The sequence below is a fragment of the Amphibalanus amphitrite genome, unplaced genomic scaffold (assembly GCF_019059575.1).
Source record: "Amphibalanus amphitrite isolate SeventyFive unplaced genomic scaffold, NRLGWU_Aamphi_draft 000006F_arrow, whole genome shotgun sequence".
In the NCBI taxonomy this organism is placed as follows: Eukaryota; Metazoa; Arthropoda; class Thecostraca; order Balanomorpha; family Balanidae; genus Amphibalanus; species Amphibalanus amphitrite.
This window is the reverse complement of record NW_024881502.1, coordinates 2643459-2657447: the sequence shown is the minus strand read 5'-3', so window position 1 is coordinate 2657447 and position 13989 is coordinate 2643459. Positions and strand designations below refer to the sequence as shown.

Below are 13989 nucleotides of genomic sequence, written 5' to 3'. Positions count from 1 at the left end.
CTCCCCTGAATCCTTTGGCTTAGACCTGGCGTATCACCCGTGCATCGCAAGACGCACCTACCACACACAAGTTCATGATCCCCACGAACCCACATCAGCGTCCGTTCGCTTGGTGTGTGACCCCTTGACCTTTGGCCGCGACAACTGCCAGCTTGCTGGAGCACCCCTCCCCACACGCGCTGCCTCGCCCGCTCCCCTCTCCCCCCCCCCCCCCGGGGTCGTGTCACGAAGGTTCGGGCTTACGCTACTACCGGCCGCTGCGCAGCTGTCACCTAGCGGGCCTGGGAATGTGTGGTCTGGTGCGGATTCAGCCAACTACCGGCTCGCGACACCAGCGCCACGTAGTGGCGACGGTACATTCTTTTTAGACACACTGTACATTAGCAATCGCGTCCAAACTGAGCTCCTGCAGGACATCCCCGACCTAGTCAAGGAAGGAATATCGGCCAAGGTAAACGATTCTACTGCCTGGGTCTTGGTGGCCGATGAGACCACAGACGCGGCGAACAGAGAGCTGGTGATGCTGGTGGCACGATACCTGGACTCCCCTGAAGGTGGCAGTGGTACGCTGCTTGTGCGAGAGGATCCAATCCCCGTGGTCGATGCCTTCGCGGCGCTACGTGCGACGTCATCAGAAGCAGGCCAATACAAATTTGAGCGGATTGGGGACAAGAATTTAAAGTTAAATGTATCAGAAATACGAAAAGTATTGTTTGTTTGTTTGTTGGGGGTTAGGGGCGCGCCGTACGAAAAATATGTCAGGCTGCGCTTACCGTGCACCGTTAAAAGCTCATTATAGGTGTCTCGAAAGTGGGGTAAAAAAAATCAATTCACTTCCTATAGCAAAAACCACTTGCATCTAGCCTTATTATGACATGAAATGATGATAAAAAAATCATTTAATGTTAAGAACCAGCGCACCTTGTCTATCGTAACCCTTTCCTGACCATTTCAGGCGTTGCAGTCTCCATAGGCTTTCTTCGGTGTTACTTCCACGTAAACCGTATAAATGCGTTCTCGCTTCAGCTTGTGATCTTTCAACGAATCAATACATTCGTTGCATAAACATTTATTAAAACACTTTCCTAGCGCAACATATCCAAAAATTGCTACCTGAGTGATACTCATCCTGCTGACAGAATGTTATGCTAAAAGCTAATATCCATGTCGCTGACTAGGTAAAATGCAGAAGAATGCCAACACACATGATATACGGCGTTTTCTACCTTTCTGACTTGCTCTTGAGCGCACTCCATTTCAATTTTTTGGTCCGGATAAGTGGGAGGTCGAGCCTCGACTTTTGTGTGTCTAAATATACATTTGACTTGTTATTGTTATCATTCATCCTAACTGTCTTGGATATTCTACATATAAGATTGAGCTTGAAATATCACAGCCGTGGCCACAGCCGTAGCCGTGTTCTTGGAGATATTTGCAGCCGCCCCGCCCCATAGCCGTGGGGATGCAGCCAGCCTCGGCTGCAGCCGGCGCACGCAGTCGTCTAGTGTTCAGGCATTCCATAGGAGATATTAAGTTACACCCATGGGTCATGAATATGTTGGATACTGTGGATTCTGAGATGTCGTGGGACCTTGGGGACTGTTGATCCTGAAAGTTATACTTGTCGTGGGACCTTTGGGACTGTGGATCCTGCAATGTATACTTGCCGTGGGACCTTGGAAACCTTGGATTCTAAAAATTGAATTTGCCGTGGGACCTTGAGAATCGTGGATCTTGATTTTTGGTCACGGCACAAGTTTGCCGGCTTCACGTACGTTTTTCATTACAGCGCTTAGTGATAAGACAGGCTATAAAGAAGCTGACTATAGTAATGCATTAAACTTACCTTCCATCCTCATCATCGTCGCCGGAGCTCTCGCCCAGAGCGGCGTAGCCAATGTCTTTGTCCTTCTTGTCTTTCCGTTTTCCAATCAGCTGTTTGCCTGTCGGCACCTCAGAGTCGCTGCCTGAGAAAGAGCACATCAATGCGTCAGTTACTACACATTTTGCGTTGTTCGATGGCCAATCGTCAAAACCATTTCGGCATCAGTTTGAACAAGCGTCATTCAGAATAGCCCATCGGCGATGTGCATCACTGTTTGACGGTCAGCAAAAAAGGCTGGACTCCATTTTACTGTATGCCTGGCATATTCAAATACATCAGCCGGAAGGGTGTGGTAATAACTGGTTCAGACAGGTTCAGTGAACCTGTCAAATGTATTTAATTATTTAGGTGCGTAGTTTTATGACAAATGAAAGGCTAGATAATTTTCGCTAAAAATGGTTTGCAGAGGTTTGAAACATTTTTTTTATTTTTTAGAATACTGTAGCTTGCCATGCAAACGTGATGATTGGATCTTGGAGAGAATTGAATGCTCTTTCTAATGATACCATTTTCAATTGCCAAACGTATCAGGTTAAGCAGCAAATCCCGTGTAACTATTTAGTGGCACATTATGGACAAATACCATTTTCTCCAGCGAGTTGTTCCACCTTGTTTTTGATCAATTAGCTTTTCATAATTTTTATATGAGAGGCGGTACATTTCCCTTGCCACTAGGCATTGTTTTAACGCTCTCAATCTGACAGTCACGTGAAAATAAAATAAAATCCATTTAAAACGGCACTTTTGAAATGAAATTGCCCTCACATGTGCACGTAGCACGTGCCATCCACTGCATCGCACACCATTCGATAGCCCGTTCGATTCTCCACACGATGCTATTTTCTCCGTGACGATCGGGCGCACGGTTACCGAGATATTGAACGGGAACCGGACCCGTGTCGGGTAAATTTAGCCATTTTTGCCCGATTTTGCAAGCCGATTTATACATGTGAAGTCTATGACGCGAATTTGCACTTTTTGGGCACGCGCCACGCGCTCGCTATCGATCCGATCGAGTCGAGACCGCTCAAAGACACGTTGTCCATCCTCGTTCTATAAGTTGCGCAAATTTCAGCGCGGTAGGTGCAACGGTGTGATCTGTAACCGCGCTACGTAGCACCATGTGGCGACCTCGGTAACAGACAGAAACTACGTCACCACAAATAATAATATAGACAAGCGGCTGCGCCACTTGCTTTGCTGCGTGGTCATAAAATGCGGCACCAGTCAATTTGCTTTCGAATGGTGTTCGATTCAAATCGATGTGTCGTCTAGAAGCATTGATATGGGCGGAAATGTAAAGAGAATTAACCCTCGCCGGACCTATTGGTTTTCTACATACGCGCCGGCCGAGGGGGGGGGGGCGGGTACGACCCCCCCCCCTCGCCGTTTCGCCCCTGGTGGAGCTAGCGCGTCGCTGAAAAAACGAGCGTGTGCGCCGTTACGAGACGCAGAGATTGGTACCCGATTTTAATGTCCTAGGTCAACCGGTGACCTCTGAGGTCAGGTCAAGTGCCCCAGGGTACGGTTCAGTTTTTGGTGAATAACTTCGCAAAAAACGGCCCAGAGCCGCGATTTTGGCAGCATCGTGTTCGCCTTGCTCAGGCGCGTCGAATGATATACTTTTTGTTCGGGTCAGGTCAACTTAGGGTGTTGACCTCAGGTCAAGGTCAGGTCAGCACCCCCAGGTCACGAAGTTGGTCGAAAGAGGTCATGTCGCATATCATTCGATTCGGCAGGTCTTCCTGAGTCCATTGGTGGCTTTCCCGACTCGCTAGCTCAATTTGATCGGGAGTTATTGACGAAAAACTAATATGACCTTGATGACGTCATAAATCACGTCACGGAAGGTCAACATTGCAAAAGTGACGCATCTAACCTTGCAAGGAGTGCATCAAATCACGATTCTGTGTGCTTGAGATAGTTGGAGATCGTTTCCGGCGCCAGAATAGCAGTTTGAATTTTTCCCCATTGACTTATAATGGTGAGGTCACGAAAATGAACTGACCTCATATGACCTTAAGGAAAAATCCGAGATATACAAGTTGTGAGACTCATAATGGATACTAGATCCTGCAAGTTTCATTTCCCTGTGACATCTCCTCTGGCAGTGAGGGCGTTGCGAAGTTGCGACATCTGAAGACCGTGCAGAGGTTCACTTATGACGTCATAGGTCAGTGACCTGACCTGACCCAAAAATGCGGTTGGTGTCAAAAGATGCGGCTTGGATCAAAGGTCAGGTATGCCAAGTTTCAGCTCTCTATCGCCAGCGTGTTCGGAGCTATCGCGAAAAAAACCCTATGGGGGGCGGCACCCCCCCCCCTCCTCGGCCGGCGAGGGTTAAACTGTTCTGAGGCCTTTGTTGGATGAGATTTGGCTGATACGGGGTCAAGACGGGTCAAGGGGGTCAGCCCCGGTCACATTGGGTCAGGCCAGGTCACGTAGGTCACCTGTCAGACGGGATCAGCCCGGGTCACACTTCTACTTTTGCCTCCACCACTACCCCTACCACTACCACTACCCCTCCTACTACCCCTACTACTACCCCTACTACTACCCCTACCACTACTACTACCACTAAGCTAGCCCTACCTCTACCCCTACCACTACCCTACCCCTACCTCTACCCCTACCCCCACCCCTACCAATACCGCTGGGTCATGACAGGTCACAGACTAATTGGATCCAATAAGTGCTCAAAATCATACTTTAAAAGTGTTCCTAGTCCTGCTCCTATTCGTGCAATTCCATTACCCTTAATCTATTTTGTCGGAAATAGCGTTTTGTGGCAAATGTGGCGCATTGCGACAAACGCGGCGCATTTTCACCCGGCGATTGAGCATGCATCTTTGCACCAAATTGCACCCGTATCGGACCATATTTGACAAAGTTGTGCGATTTGCGGCAAAAATGGCGCCCTGTGACTAATGTGACGCTTTGCGGCAAACGCGGTGCATTTGTATACTCATGTCACAAACGGTTCAAATCGAAAGAAAAACTACACATTTTTTCGCCACTATTTATCAAAATCAATAACCTGCCTATCCGCCAATGCGAGGCACCCGCCGCCGATCGGCATGCATTTAGTCCACAAAGTTCGTCGACCCTGGCTATCAATGAAGATCTACGAACCGAGCAAAATTTCATTGGCGTTCTCCCAGCGCGCGCTACGTGCCAAACCGTGCACCCCAGCGAGTGGAAACCTAGAAAAGGCGCTGACCCGTGACGTCACCTTTAAGGTGTGCAAATTTCAGCCTCCTACCGCATATCGTCTGCCCTGTAGGCGTGACAGATTGAACCCACTACACGATGTACGGACAGACAAACAGACGGATTCTGTTAAAATAGTAAAAAGGTAGAATTATTACAGAGCGAGCAAAGCGAGCGTAGTCTTTCCTTAGATTAACCCGGCACCGCCAGGGCTATTTCCGCACCCACGACAGCTTGTGGGGTCCGATCCGACCCCCCCCCCCCCCCACTGTTATATCGAGAACCAATGGTCGTATCGAACCCCGCGAGGCGGCGTTCGAAAGGTCTCTACAAGACCTTCCCAAAGCACTCTTAAGATTTTAAGATTGAGGTCAACTTTCGGGTCAAGGTCAGGTCAAAGGTCCAATTCTGGGGTTTTGCATGATTAGGCTTACCGACAGCGGAATCGATAGCTGCTGCTCGAAACTCACCAAAAATGACCTCAAAGGCCTAGTGAAGGTACCATGTGCGTATAGGGGTCATACTAAGTACGGGTCAAGGTCAGGTCAGGTCACAAAAGGTCACAGTTTTCACTTTTTACTACATGGGCGTGCGACACATGTTTTATGGCTTATTTTTCACGCCGAATCCGATGGTAATGGTTACATCGACACCTTTTTTTAAACCCCACATCTGCTCTACCGTGAATTTCCGGGAGGCACGAAAGATCTCCTTTTAAAAGTGTCCAATCGTCCGATCCTGATCAAATATGTGTGTTCGTAGACCTGTTCTGGTATTGCTTTATCTGCCAAGACAGACAAACTTGAGAAAAATCGAGTGATTGTACCTTTTTTTGAAGGTCTCTAACCAACTTGTCTGAAATTCAACGGAGAACAAATGTGGGGTTTAAAAAAAGGTGTCGATATGTGACCCCAAGTCACTGTGCTGGTGATAAGTGTGCATTGAAAGCATACAAATTCGTTTATACCATACATAACTAAACGAGGGCTAAGAAAAAAAGTCAATTTTTCAGCGTTTTATTTTTGACATAAAAATGCAGTTTTCTAGACGAACTTTGTCCCAGGAATCTAGTGGTGCCATTTGTTTTCACATGCGATGTTCAGAAGTGCCTCTAATTCACGAAAATGTTTATGACGTCACCATGCCCCATGCATGTTGGAGCTATTTTTTACCATTTTGGGGGTCAAAAATCAAGATAGAAAGCTGAAATTAGGGACATCTAATGTTCTAACAGATCTCTATAACATATATTCCGATTTTTTGGAAATTCTCAAGATTTTGGATTTTATTAGCTGTTTTCCAAAAAATATAATTTTTTGAATTTTTAGGGGTGAAAAACGCATTTTATGGAAAATCCGAGATAGCCATTTTTAAAAACTCGCTGAGGTGCGTCTATTCATGTCTTTAATATGCAATTTTCTTTAAACCTTGATTTTTTGGCGATTTTTTAAACATTTACCACTTTTTGACTGAAAACGCCATGTAGTAACATCACTAAAATCGATATATCAAAAAAATGGAAAAATTTTCTTAAAAATTACACAGGAGACGTCAAATTGATGGGGAAGAAAGTATGCCAAGTTTCAAGTTGATAGCGTAAGCAGTTCATGAGTTATTCAAGAAAAGGGAAGGAGGGTCGGATCCGAGCCGCCCCCCCCCCCCCCCCCCCCCAGGCGGTCGCGGGTTAACGGCAATTTCTGAGTATGAGCGGCCAGCCGGCCGTGCGGACGGTTTTGCGAGGCTCATTTCTCAGCAACCACTCGACCGATTTACATGCGGTATTTTTTGTAGGGTAGCTTCATTCCTTCTACCAAGTATTGGACTATTGCCGATGCATGTGGGTGACCCCTTATGCACGTGCCACGTGCAAAACGAAGGGGTGTCAGTTTTGTAATTGTTGCAATATCTCGGTAACTACTGGGCCGATTGCGCTGAAAATTGGCATGTAGGTAGGCACCCACTAGGCAATGCATGTCCACCTGCCAGAATTGGGGTGCTGCTGCACGTGTGCACGTGCAGGGGTCGTTTCCAGATCTCGGAGCACGGCTGGGTCGATTGCGCTCAAATTTGGTACACGGTTAGGGACCAGTTAGTAGGCTGCCGTGCACAACTCAGTTAGGACCCATTTTGCACGTGCGCACGTGCAGGGTGCCGCTTCTAGATCTCGAGAACGGCTGGGCCGATTGTGCTCAAATTTGACACATCGCTAGAGACCAGTTAGTAGGGTGCCGTGCACAAGTCAGTTCGAGGTACCCCCTCGAAATTTCACACGTGCAAGGCTCACCCTCTCGCTCGCTCCGTTAGTCGCCCCAAGATTCTTACAGATAAGGTTGGGACCCCTAGTGAAAAAGTCCTTAAGGATTTCGCCAGAATCCCCACAATCCTTAACCCGCGCCCTGGTAGGATCTGTTTATAACGCGACCTGGTGGGGGGGGCTATTTTTTGCCCCCCCCCCCCTCGTATCTCCGAAACTACTGGACGTATCCGCAAAATTCAAACGGCGTTCGAAAGGCCTGTCAAATTTGTCGAAGGAAACCAAATTTCATTGACCTCGGGGTCACCGATGACGTCACAGGTCAGGTCAAAGATGAAATGTTTCATCGTTCACGGGTCATCTAGGGAAATTCGCTATAACACCGAAGAAAACGCATTTTGTCGAGAATCAGCGATAGGGCGTCAGTTGCCTAGTACATATGTTGCTATAAGAGGTCACTGACATTACCAGGTCAGGTCACAGGTCAGGTCACCATGGGTCACAGGTCAGGTCACATGAACCTAACTATAGGTAGTAAGGTTGTGCGATGCATGTTTTATGGCCAATTTTTCATTTCCAACTCAATGGTGCTGGTTATAAGACTATCAGGTACGGCTTAGGTCACTTTCTGGTGAAGGTCAGGTCAAGGTCAGGTCAAAAAAGGTCAAATTTTAAAATTGATAGTTTTGCATAAAATGGGTATTGATTCGATGCAGCTCGTCACGGGGAGTCTAATGGTGGTCTTTGTTTTGCGCTACGGGGTCTAGAATTGGTAAAAATTGAGTTTGAAAATTTGACGTCATCAATTTTGAACAGTTTTTTCGCTATAACTTGGCCAAAAAAGAGGTATCAATCTCAAATTTGGCATGTGGATAGAAGGCGGTAAGGACTATCACATATGTTCCGGTTTTTGCGAAATTCAAAAAACTTTTTGGATTTTTCGGCTATTATATTCAAAAAATATATTTTTTATTTTTGGGGGTCAAAATCCAAAAATTTGAAAAATCCGAGATAGCAGTTTTGTAGCCCTGTCAATTCTACAGCTTTTATGTCCTAACCTTTTTTCTGCATTTGCAAAGCTATAGGCCTGACAGCTCTTCCCGCGAAACCCTTTTTTGGGTCGAAAACGGCAGAACATGACGTCACTCTGACGTCATTTCCGGCCAAGCTATCATAGCCTTTGGATTTTTTTTCTTTGTCACAATGTGTAAAACTGATGTCCGGGAGGGTACTGAAAGTTTGGTGACGATCGCCGCAGCGGTTCTGGAGATATATCGAAAAGTCTGGAGGGGGGGCAAAAAATAGCCCCCCCCCCCACCAGGGCGCGGGTTAAGGATCCATAAGGACCCATATGGATCAGATATGAAATCCTTAAGAACTCTACGGACCCTCTTGAATCCATAAGGACGCATTCGCCGATCCGTAAGGATTTTAGGGAGATGTTTGGTATCCTTAAGGATCGCTCAGTATTCCGTAAGGAAATTGCTACTTGCTAGTGTCGCTTAATCCTTCAGGATAGCCGATGCAGCCAGTGCGTCAATCATTATGGAGTGATTGAATCATCCCTAGTATTATTCCGTGCTCCGTATCCGTTAATTTCTTAGCCATATGACATCTACGGCATGTAAAAACTTTGTGACGGACCAAAGCAGCGTTCGTTATCATCATAGGCGCGGGAACCGGGAGGCGAGGGGGGCAGTGGGAGCAGCTTGCCCCCACTCATGTGCTGCAACTTTGAAATTAAATATTTTCGATTTATGGCATTTCTCGATATTGCGAGTGCCAAAACCGGTGATTATGAGCCAGGGATAACAATTTGGCTATCTTAACTCAGAATTAATATTCAGCTGGGATGGTCACCTAAATGTCCAGTTTGTCCACGCTGGGTTCACCCAGACTCCAAATCGGATAGACGAATAGTTCTGATAAAAAGTACCTATTGGTATCTCAACCAAGTGCCACAGTATGCATGTATCGTATGGCCTTAGTGTCACCGGTGCCACAGTGTTTGCGCTGGGCTCTTTAACCCTCGCCCGCACATGGGGGGGTTGCCACCCCCCCCCCCCCCAGGTAGTCTTTCTGCTCTGCACTCAACATTTTTAGAGCTAGATGGCTGATTTTTCGTATAGCTGCTCCTCTATCCCTTCTTGATGTCCACTGAAAATTTCAAGTTTCTGTGGTTTTCGGCTTCGGAGATGGGGCATTCCACGATAGATCGACCAAAGCCGTACACCCTCATATTTTATCTTTTGCTTAAAATTGGTTTAATGGGTTGTGATGGGCGGGGAAGCCAGCTGTGCCAAGGATTTTTTCCTTCGAACAACGGTTTCCGAGATATAGCCTCAGGCAATTCGTGGAGGTCACGCTGCAACCCTATGCTTGGCGGCTTATAACTCAGAAACTATTGGTTTTCTATGGTAAAATTTTATATGGTTCAACTCGCAATCAACCAACAAACGTTTTGGCTATCTCGGATTTTCGATTTTTGAAAATTTTGATCACGTGACATCTTGACCTTTTTTTCGAAGAGTGACCTTGATATTTTCCCAACTGAAAGTCGCAGTTATGTCTGATGACGATTAAAGCCTTATCAATTGTCATTCACATGCTCAAATAAAAAAGTGGCTTTCGGCCTGCGTTGACCTCAAGTCAGGTCATTTTTATGACCTGTCCATTATTACGAGCGGGAGCGACGCGAGATCTCGAGAATAAAGCAAGATAGCGACAAGCGGTAAACGGTACAGGATTCACACGGATAAGGTCTACAATTTTTACGGAGGTCATTTTCAGGTCAGGTCAAAGATGACGTCACAGGGGTAAAAAGGAAGTCAAAATAGTTTTGGCTGTACCTTTTGATCTAATAAAGAGAGAGACGTGGAACAGGCACCATTGTGTTTGCTTTCGCCTAGCGCCAGTTCGTTTTGAATTTCAATACCGATGACCTAAGATCAGGTCAATTTCTTGACCACCCCATTATACGTCAATTGGGGAAAAATCAGCTCCCTTGTTTTTACACTAAAACGCGTCGGAATTGCCTAATATACCATGAGTGACTTCATATACGACTAACTTTGACTACCTTGAGACCTTTTTTGCTCTTGGTCAACTGTGACGTTGCTCTTGGGTCATGTGACGTCATTAAAGGTCACCAAATGTTTTTTGCTAATAACTCCTTACAGGTTTGAGATACAGCCGCGCGGATAGGCTCATTGTGTTCAGCTCGTCAAGGCCCATCGAATGATATATATGATGACCTTAAGGTCACGTAACCTAAGGTCAACTTTTGACCTTGACCTTTCGAGGTCAACATACACATGTTTCGATGCGGATCGACGAGAGGATCACGATGGTGCTATTAGTTTGTTCATAGCTGGGATACTTTAAAAGTTATTCGAGAAAAACTTATATATATGTAGTGCCGCCATTTAGACTTTCTTTTTACCCCTGTGACGTCATCTTTGACCTGACCTGAAAATGACCTGAGTAAAAATTGTAGACCTTATCCATGTGTACTTTGTGCCGTTTACCACTTGTCGCTATCTTGCTTTGTTCTCGAGATCTCGCTGTCGCTCCCGCTCGTAATAATGGGAAGGTCATAAAAATGACCTGACCTGAGGTCAACGCAGGCCGAAAGCCACTTTTTTATTATCACATATGAATGACAATTGATAAGGCTTTAATCGTCATCAGACAAACTTGCGACTTTTAGTTGGGATAATATCAAGGTCACTCTTCGAAAAAAAGGTCAAGATGTCACGTGATCAAAATTTTCAAAAATCGAAAATCCGAGATAGCCAAAACGTTTCTTGGTTGATTGCGAGTTGAACCATATAAAGTTTTTACCATAGAAAACCAATAGTTTCTGAGTTATAAGCCGCCAAACATAGGGTTGCAGTGTGACCTCCAGGAACTGCCCGAGGCTATATCTCGGAAACCGTTGTTTGAAGAAAAAAAAATCCTTGCCACAGCTGGGTTCCCCGCCCATCACAACCCATTAGACCAATTCTAAGCAAAAAATAAAATATGAGGGTGTAAATTTTATTTATTTTTGGTCGATCTATCGTGGAATGCCCCAGATATGACCTTGTTTTTCAGGTCATGTCATGACCCAAAAGGCCAATTCTCAACATCTTACGTTGGCTATGGGCCTTGTGAGCTTTTGACACTTTGATTTCGGCCTTTTTTGCCAGTCTCACCTCCCACCTATCATGGAACATGTTGTTCGACGATGTACAGATGTCAAGGTCAGGGTCAAAGTCAACCTAGGTCATCTAAGATAACTGCGTTTTTGGCAAGCGAAATTTACTTTTTGTGAAGTTTTTTGACTGCATTTTTGGTAAAACCTTCTCAGATCATGATTTCATGTAATATGGACACATAAACAATCGGTGCACACATCAGTATACACACAGACACACACAGACATACAAACACATATAATTGACCTTGACCTAACTTGACCTGAAATGACCTCAGCAGCATAAACCTGGTCGGATAGTGTGACAAAGAGGTTCTAGCTGGCTTGGCATCAGAAAACGGCATCGTCATCGGTATATGATAAGCAGCGCACTTGATATCCAACGGTGACCCAAAACAGCAACATTTTTTAGTTTGACCTGACCTGGAAGGTCAATGACTGACCTGAGAAGGTAAAACTGGGTATCATTGGATTCGTCTCTTCCCAAAGAATCTTTTTGGTCTTTACCGCTAAGCTCTATTTCCAACAGGAACGAAATGGCGCGGGGGGTGGCAACCCCCCCCCCCCCCCATGTGCGTTCTAGGATGGGAAAATGGCATGTGCGGGCGAGGGTTAAGAGACCGTACCGACTGGAATTTAGCGACCGCTGACCGTTTTAAACACTGTACGGGCGGCAGAGGGCGGTCTGATCCTCGCCTCCGGCATGAGGGGACACCGCGCGTCCCCCTGTCGCATTGTGCCGCTGCCGCTCGCGGGATGCGGACGAGTCTGTTGAGTGTGTTGTGCCGTCTGCCGTCTCCTCTTCGGGCCATGTAAGTTTCTGCCATGCTGTGTATCAAAGAGATAATTGATCCTAGTTATTGCATTGATAGATACAAAAACCGGCGCTGAAACGTTCACTTCAATTAAAGGAAATAGTTCACTTTCACGAAATTATTTTTTTTGCAATGGATTTATGATTTTTTATGTTCAAAATGATCAGCAAAGAAAATAAAACCTATTTATAACAAAAGATTATTTTCTATATTTTGATATAAGAAGAACTTTTCCGTTTCTGTAAGGCACAGGCGATCCAGTATGAAAAGAGCATGGGTTCCGAAAATTCTTCAGAAACTAGAGAAATTATCGCGGCCACCGGCATTTGGGCGATCTGCTGCTGCTGAATGTCCTTATTGATCAGTACGAGAATTTCTCTTGAGTTCTCGTAGATAATTTCACTAGTTTCTGAAGAATTTTCGGGACCCATGCTCTTTTCATACTGGATGCGAATATATGCAAGGCACACATCCTCAACGCAATACACCTTTTTCGGGACGAGAAATAGAATATCTTTGCCTAGGGTGATCGTTGGGCTGTAAAAGCTCCTGATTTATGCTCGTCTCAGCCCAAGCTACGGAACTGCTATTCGAGTTCAAAACCCATGTTAAAAAGTGAACTATTTCCTTTAATGGCGATCGTCGCCGTCATTCATTTGGCTGCGGCAAATGAAAGTACTACCGGTAGCGTCTTTTAGCGTCATGCCTTGGAACGAGGCCCAGGTAAACATAAAAGAATGGATTCAGGGTAGTAGGACGTAGGTGCATATGTGATGCAATGCATTGCTAAATGAACATACACAGGCATCTAAGCTGGAAATAACTGAACTGAATTTACTCAAAGGCTCACCAATATTCTTTGGCTGGGACTGCAGTCTAAGCCTTAGAGTAGGTATTGTTGATCAGTATATTACTGTTATTACATAGGAATATCCGCCTTGTTACAGGAATGCAGGATGCAAGACTCGACAGGCGACGGGCGACTCAACCGCTCAAGATGCGTAGAATGTGGATGGCGGAGGAGCGGCGGCCGAGTACGTGTGACGTGCTAATATCTGAAGCGTGGCTGACTCGAAAAAGTGTAGACTTATCTTCCTGTAAATATGTTTTTCGGAAGTCCTCGGCTTATATTTCTCGGAGCCTCAGCTGCAACCTGCGAATGCCTAGAGCTCCATATATGTATACCCGGTCGCCTGTGGTTGGCAGCTGCTCCATTCCTGGCAATGAAAAATGGCTAAATGTGCTTGTTTCAAGTAAAAAATATAGCACCAGAGACCGTACAAATGTGTTTGCTAGGGTTTGATCCTTAAGGATTTATATATCATTCATTAACCCGCGCCGGGCCGGGGGGGGAGGTGTTTGAACACCCCCCCCCTGCGGTTTTTCGCAGATATCTCAAAAACGGCGGCGCTCCGAGCCGCCGTTTTTGGCACACCTGTTCGTGCATCTTTTCCGCACATGTTGTGAAAATTTCAGATCCAGGTCGCCTTAGGTCAGGTCACCAGGTCACGCCAAGTGACCCCACCTCAGAAAAAATAAGAATGCTCGTCATAGCTACACCGATTGATCGATTGCCTTGAAACTTTCAGCGATGCATAAGAGCAACAGTATCTATAAAATGTATATC

The 13989-nt window shown here is 45.9% G+C and overlaps 1 long non-coding RNA gene across 1 annotated transcript in view; it reads right to left on the bottom strand.

The window, feature by feature from the left end:
• Positions 1–662: 662 nt before the first annotated feature.
• Positions 663–13989, bottom strand: part of LOC122377754 — a 37004-nt gene continuing 23677 nt past the window's right edge. Inside the window, exon 3 of the long non-coding RNA XR_006255918.1 lies at positions 663–1967. This is a non-coding gene — a long non-coding RNA (uncharacterized LOC122377754). The remainder of the gene's footprint in view (positions 1968–13989) is intronic.